Source organism: Solenopsis invicta, chromosome 3 (genome assembly GCF_016802725.1).
Source record: "Solenopsis invicta isolate M01_SB chromosome 3, UNIL_Sinv_3.0, whole genome shotgun sequence".
Lineage (NCBI taxonomy): Eukaryota > Metazoa > Arthropoda > Insecta > Hymenoptera > Formicidae > Solenopsis > Solenopsis invicta.
In genome coordinates this window covers 31,508,556-31,523,927 of record NC_052666.1, presented here as the reverse complement: position 1 = coordinate 31,523,927, position 15,372 = coordinate 31,508,556, and the positions used below count along the sequence as shown (strand labels likewise).

The 15,372-nt window shown below is 32.5% G+C and overlaps 1 protein-coding gene across 15 annotated transcripts in view; it reads left to right on the top strand.

The window, feature by feature from the left end:
• LOC120356820 (dipeptidyl aminopeptidase-like protein 6) overlaps positions 1-15,372 on the top strand; it is a 528,524-nt gene that overhangs the window by 255,638 nt on the left and 257,514 nt on the right. Inside the window, exons 1-2 of one of the 15 annotated variants that reach the window (XM_039447203.1) lie at positions 12,990-13,485; positions 14,818-15,113. The exons of the other annotated variants lie outside the window; for them this stretch is intronic. The gene's annotated coding sequence lies outside the window, so the exon portion shown is untranslated. Of the gene's footprint in view, positions 1-12,989; positions 13,486-14,817; positions 15,114-15,372 lie in introns of those variants that run through there. 15 annotated transcript variants of the gene reach the window in all.

Below are 15,372 nucleotides of genomic sequence, written 5' to 3'. Positions count from 1 at the left end.
TGCATAATTTGTATAATTAGCGATTGATGGAATTTAAATAAGAATTCTTCCGAATTTCGCGCGCGGTACGAATAAAATTCCGCAGCACCGAAGCGGGAACGTTAAATCGTTCGTCCTCCCTCCGGGCAGATCGATAATATGTCGTGTCCCGGTATTCGGCCGCATGTGACGACCGACGCAGCGGTAACGAAGAAGTTTAACCAGAGTACTGAATTATGCGGATCGTTGCGCGATCGCGGGAAGTCCCCCGCCACATCGCTCGCGAACGATATTCTTTTTTACAGCGACCGTGGCGAAGGGTCGAAGGACATCGAGAAACGGGGGCGACGTTTCCTGAATTACGTTGAACATCGTCGAAAGGTGGATTTTATTTTTCGCGTCGAGCCTCGTTTCCCGCGAACGTAGAGCCCGGCCCGTCCTGCGGGGCGAGATATACGAGCACGCCGGAAATTCGGCGGGGACGTTGTATTCCCAGGCCGCGTGAAAAGTTATTTCAATTTTTCAAGTAGGCGAAAATGTCATTTATCAACGTCGCCCGTGCCGCTTTTAATAATGTTGCGCCAAGGTGATGAGAAGAAAATGAACTGGTACCTCGCACCTCGCCTCGCGAAAATAAGCATACTAGGTAATCCGTATTGTACCCGAAATGATAAAATCATTAGCGCCGAATTAGGACCTTGGCAGATTCGCTGACTAAGCTGACTTGTATAATTTCAAGACGATCATTTATCATTACTCGATACTATATATTTTTTGTAATATACATAAATAAATATTTCATACATGGAAAGGACAGTTTTGCTAAAATACAGATCTGAAAATAATTATGTCGAATTTAAAAAATTATATTGGACGTTTAACTTTGCTAGAATGTCGAAACAGTTTGCAGCAACATTATCATGCTTGGCCGTCCTACATAATAATTTTCATGGTTTAACACAAGATTATTTTCTAATTTGTTTATAACTAAATTTTTAAATTGTGCATTGAGAAAAAAAATTGGTTAAAAAACTAAAATATTTAATCCGATACGCACAACTAAACATTGGGTTGATTCAATAATTATTTAGTTGCACGAAAAAAGATGTCGTTTATTTATATTAATCATTCCAATTTTTTAACTAAGAATTAATTAAATCAACTCAATATTTAGTCGTGCGTATCGGACTAAATATTTTAGCTTTTCAACCAATATTTTTTCTCAGTGTGCAGTAAAATTGTTCTTTCTGTGTATACGTAATTAAATATGTAATAAAAATAACAGTATTATATTTTTATTATTATACAGTGATTTGTCATCAATCAGAACAAACAGAATGGCTCTTTATGCTCTCACATACAAGATAGTTATTGTACGTTACTACAGATAAGGATTTAAGAAGATATTCTAGATTACGAAAAAGTAACCTATTATTGGGATTTTTTTACAAAAAAAAATAGTTTAATAAATATCTACAAATTTTGATACGATTAAATATTTATTAGTTATGTTATGGGTGCAAATTTAAAAACAAACACAGTTTTCAAGTCTACCGAAACGGTTTTACAGAAAATCACAGAAATTGTTGATTTAAACTTTTTGCATATACGTAAAATACATGTCTGTTTATCGCCCAAACTTGTATTAATAAAAAATATTTCAAATTATTAAAAATAGAACGGTAAAATGTACGGTTGTAGTAAACAAGCATCGATTTTTTAGCAAAATTGAATTTAACTTCTATGAAAAAAGTTTTTTAATTTATAAATATCGGATTCTAATTTAGGCAATAAACAGATATGTATTTTATGTATTCGCAAGAGTTGAAATCGATAGTCTTAGTAATTTCTAAGATATCGTGTCAATCAATTTGAAAAATGTTTTTAAATTTACGTAAAAAGCTAATAAACAGTTAGCCATACAAGATTTACATGTATTTTTTAAATATATATCAGATGGATGCTCAAAAGCGTAAAAAAATATGTGTGTAGCAGTTTTGTTTAAAAAATTTCTAAAAATAGGTAAACTTTCTCGCGCTCTAGACTAGAATATCTTCTTAAAACACAAAACATTGTCTTGAAATTATTAGTCAACCATTTTATTAAGGCCCTAATTTCTCTCGATCTTAGAGTGCAAAGACGATATTTTTGTATTTTGCCATGTGGACAGTAATCGTTTCCAAAATTACCATTTGCAATATGAGTTTGATCCGAGAATTTATTATATCATCAACGTGAGTAGGAAGAAACTTTCTAGAATTAAAACTCAGAAACTTTCTGGAATTAAAACTGAGAAAGAGATCGCTTAAGGTTAAAGTTAACCGCGAGGTTGATAAAAACGGTTCAAGTTCCTATTTTCAATTTTAAATACGTCTGCAGAAAAATAAAATTACTCGAGAGCAATAGTTGTGTTTGCGGATGTAGACTGCAAAAAGATCTATCCGCGTCTCCGTGTTTGCTTGAGCAATTTCAAATGGATGATAGGATAGAAAATAATATTCTTATAAATGAAATTCGCGTAATAATGCGCGAATTCATAAAACCGAAATATAATATTAAACCGTTTTTGCAACGTGACGTCCAATTTCCTTTCCTATATAATCAAAATTAATTTTCTCGCGTGTTTCTTCGAGCATTTTCTCATACATTTTCTCGACTATTTGAGAAGAAACCGCAACAGCGAGCTCGGGCGGTCGATAAATAACGGCGAAGGTGTTAAATGGATGACGTATCAGGGCAATAAACGACGTGACTGCGTTAAGTCTCTCTACCTCGTAATTAAATCTCTGTAGTAAATTGAATTAGCGCGTAACCAGGTCCACGAAGTGGAATATAATGTACCAAAAGTGCGACGAAAATATTCTGCCTTTGACAGACGTCGGCTTCAACTCGATTTGAAATTGGAACTGAATAAATTTAAGCTTTTATAACATTATTTACCTTTATGCACAACTTACGTACAATTTATCATATATAAGTGTTTAGTTTCTGTATTATTAACACTTTTAGCTGCATTATTAATATTTTATCAAATAAAAAAATTTATCATTCACAATACTTTTTGTATAACTGAAACAGTTTTTAGCAGTTTTACAAATTACAGATTATTCTTTGTTTATTCTTGCTTTACATATTATCTGACAATTTTTCTTTGCAATGCTGTAGATTCAATGTAAAATAATCTGTCACTTAATTTTGTTGCAACGCGTATTTTAACACCTTCCGTTAAAAAGAGTTATTAATCGAATTAAAACTAATGGTATCGATAAATTTGATCGATGCCGTGATTTTATAAAGAGAGAACACGAAGAAGCTAGATTATCCTGAGAGTGCGCGCGTCGGTAATTCGATCGGTTGCATCTCGGGTGGGCGATTTATCGTCTCGCCGGCGACCTTGGCTTCTCATTACTCGCCGATCCTGACCGCGGCTTTCATCCGTGAAAAATAGCCGGCGAATGACGTTAAACGGCTAACATATTACGAGGCTAACCGCCGCGGGCGGTCGCTCGGTCGTATCGCCCCGAGGAGCGCCGCTCCTCAATTAAATTCCCCTGGGAGAATTAAATCACGTGCGAGAGGATAGCGGCACTTCTACGGCCGACGGGAAGCCCTCCTCTCCGGGAAGATGGTAGACAGGTGGCAAAACCGGGCGTGGGGTGGAAGGCAGTGAGGTTGGCGGAACTCAGTCGGCGGAGTAGGAAGGCGCTCTGAAAATGATTTAATTAAATCGATATTAAAGGGGGCCGTCGTCCGTGATCCGCTCGAAAGCCGAGAGCTATCCTCGGGTGCGCGCGCGTGAAGCGCCGCGATATTATGCAAAATGATGCAAAACGATTTCGTAATCCCCACGGTCGCGACTGTCGCCTCCTCCGACGAAGTAGTAAAAGTGCGTGTCGTGCCGGCCGCTTTATTGCCGCTCGTTGCCACTTCGGCGTCGAGTTTTGTTGGAATTCTCAAGGAGGGAAGGATCTCGATGAGCTTGACGATGGCACTTATGGATGCTTAGCCTTAATTTAAGATCGCCTTAACAAATAAGGAAAATACACGCGATGGAAATTATTCAGAATTCTTCAGAATAACGCGGTACTTTTAAAGTTAAAATATGAAAAGGACTATATGTGCGCTAAGAAACAAAATTTGCTGAAGAACTAAAATATTTAGTCCGACGCGATCAACTAAACACTTAGTTGATTCAATAACTATGTAATTGCGCACAAAACTTATATAGTTCATTCATGTCAATCATTCAAATTTTGTAATTAAAATTAACTGAACGAACTCAATATTTAATGAAATGTATCGCACTAAATATTTTAGTTTTTTTAATCAATTTTTTTCTCAGTTTAAGTAATACGATAAAAAAATATCAGATCCGTTTTGAAATTGTATATTTTTTTGAAATTCTTGTTCTAAAAAATTGATTAGGCAAATATCTCGTTATCTTCTCAAAAGTTACTATCTACTTCGGAGTTTTTTTTATTATTATCGCTCTAATATTTGTTTAAATTTAACCTTTCGGTTGTTAAAAACCAAGTTTTTCTTTAATTAGGCTCGAGATTAATTGCTTTCCTTCCATCGCGTTTATACCCTCGTCTTTCGTCACAGCGCCGAATTTCGTTAGCTTGGAACGTTTAATATCTCAAGACAATTCTGGTGAGCGCTATCCCGACAATTTAAACGAGGGATTAAGCCTCTCGGACGTGCGCGCGGAACATTCGTCGGTACGGGCGTGCATTTTAATGAACTCCCGCACGGTTATAAAGTCTCTTTTTATAGTTCCACCGGGGGTCGTGCTCTTCGAAATTCACCGTTGGAGATTTGTTGCCCGACCCGACTCGAAAACGAGCTTTTGTTTGCACGCGCAAAGCTCGCCGCACGCCGACGAAAGCACGCATCGCTCTCTGCTTCTCTGCAAATCACAATCGCGTCGGTTTAAGTTCGACTCAGTTGACTCGATGCAGTTCCAACTCGCAACAATGAAGCCGATACTGTTGATGCAGCAAGTCTTTGTTTCTTTAGAACTGCGTCGGGTATTGGGGCAATTCGATGAGCTTCCGATTTGCGAAAGGGAATAATACGTGACACCAATTCTTGTGCGACAAAAATCTCTCATCATTAATAAATAATATTATAGTATTACTAAGGTGCATTTTTGAAATGCAGAAGTATAAGTATTGTTTGAATAATTTGAATAATCTGAGTAACATTTGAATAATAAATAAGGTAAGAATATACGAACATAGAGGAGAGGATGAGATTACCGAATACCATTTTGTTTTTTGACAATAATTACTGAGTAAATATTAATGTGACACAATTCTAATCGATGCCAGTTTATTGACAATAAAACTCTGCCAATCAACCTGTAGGTAAAAATTCATGGAATGTATAGAACAAACGTAATTGATTGAAGAGGGAAAAAAGATAAGAGTGAGTCGTGAAATACTAACAACTAAGACATTTTTAATTATAAAAATTATAAATTAATGATTTTTCGTAAATTTTAAACACTAATAATTTCCACAAAACATTTTATGAACATTTTGTAAAATATATTTTATTTGAAAAAAAATTGTTTTAATAATTCTTTAGCTTAAATAATAACTTTTCAAAATAATTTTTTGCTAGTAGTAAGCATTGCAACGTCCGTTATGAGATTGTAAAATCGCAAAAGCGATTTTACGTTTATAATGCAAACAGCTCACAATTATATCTTACTCGTCTCATTACGTGATGTAACTTCATATGTCGAATTTATACACACATTATGGCACATTAAATTTAATTACATTATTTACAAGCCACACTCAAGCTCCACACATTTCATCAAAATGTTGCAGTTGTGAATATTAGATTAGTTGTAATAACCAGAACTTCTGCTTAGTTCTGCCAATATTTTTTTAACCAGATATATAACGTATGTCATGTTAATCCAGTGTTTTTTTTTAAATAGTCAAAATAATTACTTAAATATTATTATTACCATATTATTAAGCATTAACCAAAGATCACACTTCACAGAATCAGTTCTGTGGAAGTTGATCTCTCGAGAATTAACCAAATTCTAATTAATAATTAAATGTTTTAGTTACATACTAAAATATTTGATTATAATAATCTGTAATTCTGTCACCTACCTACCTAAAATTTGCTTAACCAAATGTAGTTTATTCATTCAAACACGATAGTTTTTTCGTATATGATTTCTTCGGAAAAAAGCTATTATATTTCTATATTTTTACTCTTTGAACTTTTTCTAATAACAGTTAGACAAATTTAAAAAAGTAAAGCAAATAAAAATTTTAATACCAGAAAATTGTTAACTCTGCCCGATTTAACTTTTTTTGTTTTACAACAGTTTTTACAATTTTATAACTTTTATATTTAACAAACCAGAAGCTGCGTACGGACATAGAAGACATGCACGGAAAATAATATTTTAAATAAAAATTTACACGAAACATGACTACGGCAGATTTAGTTACTTTAAAAAATTCGAATAACACGATTTTCTCGAAACTATATTAAAATCGCTAAAATATAGCGAACTTCTGTATATACATATACATGTACATGATGCGTGGTGACCAAGCTGACGTGGCACATATTGATGGATCGCGTTATAATCTATAGTATAAAAGAGGAAACTGTTGAGTGGTTTCGTCTAGAGCTTTCTCTTCTCCTTTCTTCATCGATGTCTGCTCCTTTTGAGAGAGAGTACTTACTGTTTCATCGTAGAAAAGTGCTTGTGCTACAAGAAAGAGATTGATTAATCGGAACGCCTATATTTTTTAGAACCTATCAAAGTTTAAGGTTTTTGTGAACTTTAAATGGAATGATATCAAAATAGCTATGTATTTGAAGTAAACGTTACTGTTTTTTAAACTTAGATTATTATATCGAGATTACTTTTGCTATATATCGCCAAACCGAGATGATAAATTGTATCATCTGTTGAGTGCAGTTATAATATATTTACATAATATATTTATTGCGTAAAATGCTTTCGTGAAATTCTAAACGCATTTAGTTTCATTATATATAGCATGTTTATTAAATTTTTATTAATTACACTTGAAAAAGTGATTATTGCAAGTATAGCATTATTTCTTTTTATAACGTTATTATTTATTATTATCAGATTAAATACACGAGAGAAACTTCTTCTCCACTTCAGACAACGTCTTTTTTATAGAAGAAAAATAACCTTAAATAGACGATGTTTATCGATGTTGATCCTTTATCAAGAAGTTTATTTGCCATCTTTTTAGGAAGAAGTTCCACTATATTTTATTATTGCTTCCTTTCTCTATATAAAACTTGTTCGTCTTACTTTCCAAACATTTAAGGATCTGTACTATGAGTCTCCAATAACGGAGGTAAAAACAAGTCTCGGAGGTCAGCGCGTCAGAAGTTAAAGGCGCACTGGGAGAAGTCACGGCTAGATTTTCCATTGCGCCGTCAGTAACTTTCCTCATACTCGGTTGCATAAACGCTCGCGAACATTTATGGGATAATGTTTGCCAGACAGTGAGGTTCAAAGTTCAAAGCGGCCTGGAAGTTTGCTGAAACTGGAAGAAATCTCTCTCGCATGTTAAGCAGGCGTTTCTTAGTTCGAATGGCATTTACTTTAAGAAGAGGTATTTGTTGAGGTACGTGCTGACGATTGATTTGCGACGTATGTAATGACGAATATGTACGGAACTTCTATGATTTCCTCTCGTTATATGCGAAGTATTCTAGACATGCACTTTTTTGTGCGCTGATCTAAAAGGTAAACGTCTATCGAAATGTCGGAACCTTAGTCTGTACGGAATAAAATTGGAGAAGAGATCTGATGAACTAAACATAAAAAATACAATTAAAATAATCCGCGTATAATTTTATAGGAATTAGGAGATTTAAAATTATTGTGTTGAATGATTTTGTTAATTCTGTTTTTTTTTTAATTTTTTAAAATGTATATATGTATATATATATATTGCATTTGAAAATTGAATATAAAATAATGTGTTGTATTTAAAATTTGAAGATACATTAAAAATTGTTATATTTACATGGAAAAAATAATTTTATTGCAGCATCTAAAAACTTAACCAGATATTGATCAAGAAGTAATTTTCCGTTGGATCATCGAAATAATTAAGAGCATGATAATATTGCTGTAAGAAGTTGTGACATTCTAGCAACTAACTTAAACATCCAATATCATTTTTTAACTCGCTCAATGTAATCAATTTCAGATCTGTATTTTAGCAAAATTTTTTTTTTCGTGTATATGCATTTTTTTCTCAAACGAATGATGTTTTAACGACAAAATACTCGGTATAAGAAATGTGATTCGTACAGTCGATCAATTTTTATATATATTTTTTTTTACGTATTCCTACGAATTTTCTTTTTAGTTTTATTTCCGATGTTATTCGTGACGTTCTCATCGCCGGATTAATGTCACAAATGAGAAACACTTTCGAGAGATGTTTCCACTTTGTATTGGCAGCACGGGATATTGCGAGGGTAACTCAACATCGCCGCTAGTTAAATTGCCTCAGCAATTACTCTTCTTGTGTGAGACACGCTCTGTCCTTCTTGCTGCTTCTACGGATGGATCCAATTTTCCATTCTGTATCAGGTAAAAGGTTTCCGCTCGTAATAAGATACATAAACCTCATTGTGGCTGGAATCAACATTCTGTGATCGACGCGAAAATGCCCCGAGTACATAGCTCGAAGAACATTCACCAAAGATTTAGTACCATGGAAATTCGAATCGTTAGTTAATTAGCGACGCTAATTAACTAACATCGCTTTATCTTAAACAACAGTATATGAATGAAAATGATACATTCGTGAATAAAGTTAAAAGTAATCTAACAAAACACGTTTATTTATTTATCTGTCTAACAAAGTTTCATAATTGGAATAAATTTATGGATGGTTAAACGTTTGCTGAAATGCAGCCTGGTTGAAATTATAAATAATTTCTATTTACTTGTTTTTTTTAATTTAAATTTAAAATCACATGTTTTAAAATTTATTAAATATCCAAGTGTGTTGGGACAAATGCAAATAACGCACACAATGTGTTCGCGCGATAAATTAATTTTTTTAACAACTTTTATTTTAACAACTATTAATGATTAACTATTAATTAATATCAATGTAATTATCTTAACGAAACAGAGATATGTTGCGCGCATTCTTCTTCTATAATGTATTGATTCACAAGATTAGAGATAAAGAGTTTAAATAACTGCTTCGATGACTGCGATATTTATTTTCTTATCGACGATAAAGTGACTTTTTATTAACGCAATTATTCGAGTATATTTTGCGTCGCGTTTCAAACCTCTCTCGGCTTTGAATACACTTTGCTCATCATTGTCAGTTGTGCAATACGTCGAATCATGTATCAAACGATTCACACGACAGGAATACGCGACACGTTGAGCGTTTGTGAACGATTCGTATGTAATAGACGAGGTTACGAGGTAAGAGATGAGCTATAGGTGTGATATTGAAAATTATGCGATTGCAATCTTCCGTAAGAATTGCAGTGACTGTGATATATATCGTATCACGATTTTATCTTATATTTTGAATTGTGCATAATTTTGTAATTAACGTAATTTTAAATCATATTTTATTTATATTATAAACTATCTGAATATTTTATTTTATATTGCAAACAGTTTAAACTATGTGTCATTTTATGAAATAAAAATCAGGTTTTTTATTGCACGTTAGTCAAACTGCTCACGCAGCATTAAGAGAATTGTATTTTATTATTTTTATTATTTTTATTACAAAATATTAAATGATTCTAATAATTATTATATAAGGGGCATTCAAATGAAAACGAGACAGACTGTATAACTCGTTTTTATTTGACTGACCTTTATAATATTCGAAATTATTAGATTATCAGGTTAAATTAGGGGAACTAAATATTAAGCTATTTATAAACATAGATAAACAAAAGTTCATTTATAACATGAAAAAATTGTGTACATTTCTTTCATATTTTGCTGTAATTAAAAAGTTTGTAGCATAACAACTTGTATTTTCTTTGTTCTACATTACTGAATATCACGTTCTAGAAAATTTTCATTAATTTCAGAATTAATTAAAAGAAGGATTGTTTACGAAAAAAAATTTATATTTTTGCTGTACTCGGAGAGAAAAAGTAAAATAATCATCATTTTTTATAGTTTCTGAAACGAGCAATCTGATAGTACCAGTTAAAATTACATAATAGGAATACCAAAAAAGAAAAATAAATTTAAACGAAGAAAACGCGTTGCAGTTATTTATGACAGACGGGTAGCTACGTTATATGTATTAATAGTACGCGGTGTGATACATCATGTTTTGATGTTAAAAATATAAAATATCTTATAAAAATGTTGTAGAGAAAATATCAGATGCAACGTCGTGACGCTTTCCTCGTCCAACGAACTGTCGTACCGTGCAAACACACGAAAACTTTTCCTGGCATCTGATATTTTTACTATTCAATATAGCAGTGTTATAAGATATTCTACATTTGTAATGTCAAAACATGATGTATTACTCTGTGTACCATCAATACATATGGTGACCATCCATTATTATAAAGGACACCTCTTTATTTCAGAAAGTTGTATTTTAGATATATTTCTTCAAAACTAAATTTTGTCTTTTTTTTTAACAATATTATGGAAAATTTTTTCTTAATTAACATTCCAACATTCTGTACTAATAAGCGAATTTTTACGAAAACAACTGAACAATTTAGTTTCATGCAATATGATTTGTTTTGCATTTTAATGTTTTTTTATTTTTTTATTAAAATTATTTAAATTACATTTGTTTTTGTTTTTTATTATTTTAGATTTAAATCAAGAGTTTGTCCCATAACAGTTTCAAATCAATTTTAAACCATTAGAAAACTACTCAGTATTTTATTTTAATATTAAAGAAAATTTTGTAATGTGTAGACTCCTAACAATCACAAACTTGTTTACAAACATGTAGGAACAAAGTCTTAAAATTTTCAGGTTTGTCCTTTATTTTCTTTAAAAAAATGTGGCCATGGTATAATGATTTGTTTTGCGAATAACTACAACGTCACACGTTTTCCTGATTTAAACTCGAATTTTATGTATTTCCGTCATGTGATGTAATTTTAACTAAAACTATTGGATTGCTTGTCACAAAAACTGTAAGAAATGTCAATTTTATTTTCTCCGAGTAGAGAGGCCTTTTCGTAATATTTTTTTTTAAACAGATTTTTATGTTAAATTACGACTAATGTTAAAAATAAGAATTTAATAAATTGGTTATGAATTATTAAATCTTAATATGATACGATTTTTAGAAAAAGTCTTAGATAAAAAAAAGTAGATCATTAAGTAAGGATCTTGATAAATACGTTTAAGATCAAGGCTTATTGATTTATTGGGATAGATTTATCAGAGCTGCTCAATAACACTGTTTATTAAGTAAAATCGCTCAAAAGCAATTTAAGAGTAAAAAAATTTTATGATAGGAACGTGTTGTGGCAAATATGTCGCGACACAGTGATTAAATAAGTCGAAATTTTTTACTAATTCAATATCAATAAATACTATTTTTTGTAAGTATATTTTCTAAAATATTTTACCTAAAAAGGGAATTTTTTCATTTATTTATATGATAGTTATTACATTTTTAATCGATATTATGGTTTTTAAAATTTTTTCTTCTATTTAAATTTATAAAAGTTAGTAAAATACGATATGACTTCTACAGAGATAAAAATTTATTGTTAAAAGTTTGACAAATGTATGAGAATTTTTACAGAATTTTATATAACCCGGAACACAGTAAAAAACTTTATTTTGTCTCTCAAAGACTCCTATTATTGTAGTCTACGAGGTTCTATGTTGCTAATGAAGAGTTAATATTAAAAAAATAGAAAAAAAACAGGAAAGTAAATATTTTGTTTAATCTTGCTTTATCACAAAAAGAGTAATGAAGAAACTATAGCAAGTCGTTTCTTTTTAAGTTTTAATTAGAAACGTGATTTAATGTAGCATTTATCAATACTATTGAATTTTTCGTTGTTTTTGATTTTGACTATCTAAAGGTTCAATCTTGACTCTCAAGGATTTATTAGTTTAATATTGTTAACACTTCTATTATAATATTATAAAATATTATAAAGACATTAATATTAAAAAGTGTTACTTTTTTACATTAAATTTATTTATACGTAAACTATTCTAGAATAATGCAATTTTTTTTTTATTAAATAAAGTGGGTACCCTAGGAACAAAATACAGTATTTTGCAGATTTTTTACAATTTTAAATTTCAACTTTCCTTTACAACACAAAATTGAAAAAGTTTCTACGAATAAATACAATTTTCCAATAATTTGAAAGGGTAATTTATGCATTGCATATTTATATTCAAAGGTTTTTGGTAATTTCAAATTTTCTGTTAAAATATTTTATATTAAAAATGACGGGTTTAATATAATAGATCGAATATGACGAATGCAACAGGGTGGAACATTGTAAAATTATTATTTTACAATAATTAAAATATGAATTTTTTATTAATATTTTTTTGCAATCAGTTCAAAAATTTATTTCTCAAATTTGAACGCATTCATGCAAACAGATTTAATTTTCAAGTATTTTGTTCATTGTGCTGGATCCGCCGTTTTAAATTTTAAAAATCTGACAGCAGATTTGAATTCAGCGATCCCAAAAATCTGTAATAGCATGTGAAGATTCGTTCACTCCGCCCCGAATTGCGAGACTGAAAGAGTTACGAAGTAACTTTTCCAGCCTACTCATTTTGCAAAGAGGGAATGCGAAATACGTACACCCAGCGTGCTTGATTCTGTCCATGGGGAAATTTTTCAAACTGAGAAGTCACCACTTTCTGCATATTCGCAGTTTATGATTAATGTAACGATTAGAGCTTATCGTTACGTTAATCATGAACTGTAAGTACGTAGAAAGATAGCGACTTCTTAGTTTAGAAAATTTCCCCACGGACCGAATCAAACACCCTGGGTGTACATATTTTGCAGTGTCAAATCGGTTGGTGCCAGACCTTGAGCGCGCGGGTGTATTTACACCGCGCGCTGCGCGCCATCATGTTTACTTATGGTCGCCACGCCGCGTCGCGCACTATCATTCTAGTACTGCGAGTCGTGCGGGTCGGTCGCGTCGCGAGCTGCTCCGCGTGTGTCGTCACATTATTCACCCTTCGAAACGCGAACGTAAATGTATAATTGTAAGTACAAGTAAACGATTATCAGTCCGCGCGAAAGATCAAACCTCCAGGAGTAGTACAGCAGTACATACCTGGATCGATTCGCGAGTGCGTCGAGTCTGAAGTGAGCAATTTATCGTGGCGGACGCCTCGCGTGATTTAACCTCTTAACCGCGGCGCAGGGAGGCGTGTAATTTGCGAATCATCGTTTCGGTCGGTGCGATACTCTCGCTGCCAGTAATTATCCTCTCAACAAGGTATTATTTGAATAGGGATATATCTTGCGTCGCGTCTCGAGCTTCTCGCCGGTTCAGGCGAAGCTCTTCTTGTGTCATAACCTGTTCGTCATTTTTGATTTAGAAGCGTCGAGTGATAAAGCGCTACTCGTCGGATCGCGTGGTGCGATGGGTGATCGATCGTTTATCGGTGATCCAGTCAGATTAGTCTGATTATGGAATACGCGGCGGTTGTTTAACGAAGCGCAAGAAGTTTCATTGGCGTGTTTCACTTTGCGAGCATTACTAGTCCTCGTGTAATATTCGATAAACAACGAGGTTGAAGTGATTTCAAGAGCGTGAGCGCGTATTGTTGTCGGTTAACGCGCTGTCCCGGCGTTTGTTTACGCGAGCGACGCGTGCCGGATTGTTGTCACGCCAACGGCGTATATTTTTCGGAGCGCGATCATTTCTTTTGTAAATAGTTGGCGTTGATCGGCTCGCGCTACTAATTAATTCCGCGATTAATGCTCCGCGAGGACAACGAAACGGTGCTTCGCCGAACTGTGTATTCCGATTTCAAATAGGATAAAGAATAAAAATTTAAATGATTAAAAAAAGTTATTGCTTTTGTAATTCTGTTTTATTATATTTAATATTAAATTTAAATCTAAATTGGCACTTTTTGTCAAAGCAATTACAATTTTGTTTTTAAATTTTGCATGTTATTTAATTTGAAACCTTTAATTTGAAGCCTTTGTAAATTTGTTATAAATAGAAACCGATCTGGCTCATACCAATTTAAATTTAAATCATGTAAAAGTTTAAGAATCAAAAGAATCAGACTTAAAAGTATTAGATTTCTCCATTTTTATCGACATTAAGATCGCAAACATTTTAATTAATATAAATTCTCCAAAAATATTACCCTATTATCCCTAGGTAATTCTTTATTAATTTAATAATCATTCTTAGTTTTATTAATCAATGCTTTTATATTTAATTAAAGTTTCTAAAATTCGACAAACTTTTAACTAAATATAAATTTATTATTCATTTTCGAAGTTATAAATTAATTTAACAAAATTACATTAAATTTTTTATTTTTATCTTTCCGTTTCATAATTATACTTAAGATTTTTTTAAAAAGTAATTAATATAACTTAAAATTGAGATAATTTAAGTTTCATTAATTTCTTCATACTAATTTTCATAAAAAAAATCATTGATCACATTTGACTGCAATTGATACACTTCCATTTTGTTGCGAGTGATAATTGTTTTTTTAATAACAATCTAGTTTCGTTGCCGTCACAAACACACCCTCCGTCGCATCTAAAATTTATCGTCGCGATTGTTTTGCCTGATTCGCAGATTACCGTTTCCGAAAGCGGATAGAGTAACACACGAATCGTCGCGATTTATGTATCGCGAATACAACCGTGAGTTATATTGATCGTATAGAAATATTTCGCGCAAATGTGCATCGCGTCCTGTTAACAACCGGGAATGCCGTGTAAAGTCCCGCACGATCCGGTAATTAGTGATTACCCGCGCGACGGTCATTAACCTCGTTTTCGCGAGTGTTGTGTTTTGTGCTGGTTCGACGAAGGAATCTGAGAGGAAGAGGAGGCCTAGGTGGCATCGTGTGACGGCGGAGCAATCATGAGGTGAATTGATTATCATTTATCGTTTTATATTTATTACCAAATGGCAGAATTAATCGTGATGTCTTCACTTCCAATTTTCCTGTAATTTTGGAAATTTGTGTATTTTCGTGCGTAAAATATATTCTAGAAAAGAAAAATCATCCTCCAAGTTCCGTTTTTTTTTCAGTTTCATAATTTTTTGAATATTAGGATGATATTAGAAAATTTGTAATTTATGGTTATAAGATAGTCTGCGCATGCTTATTAATGTTGCAATTTA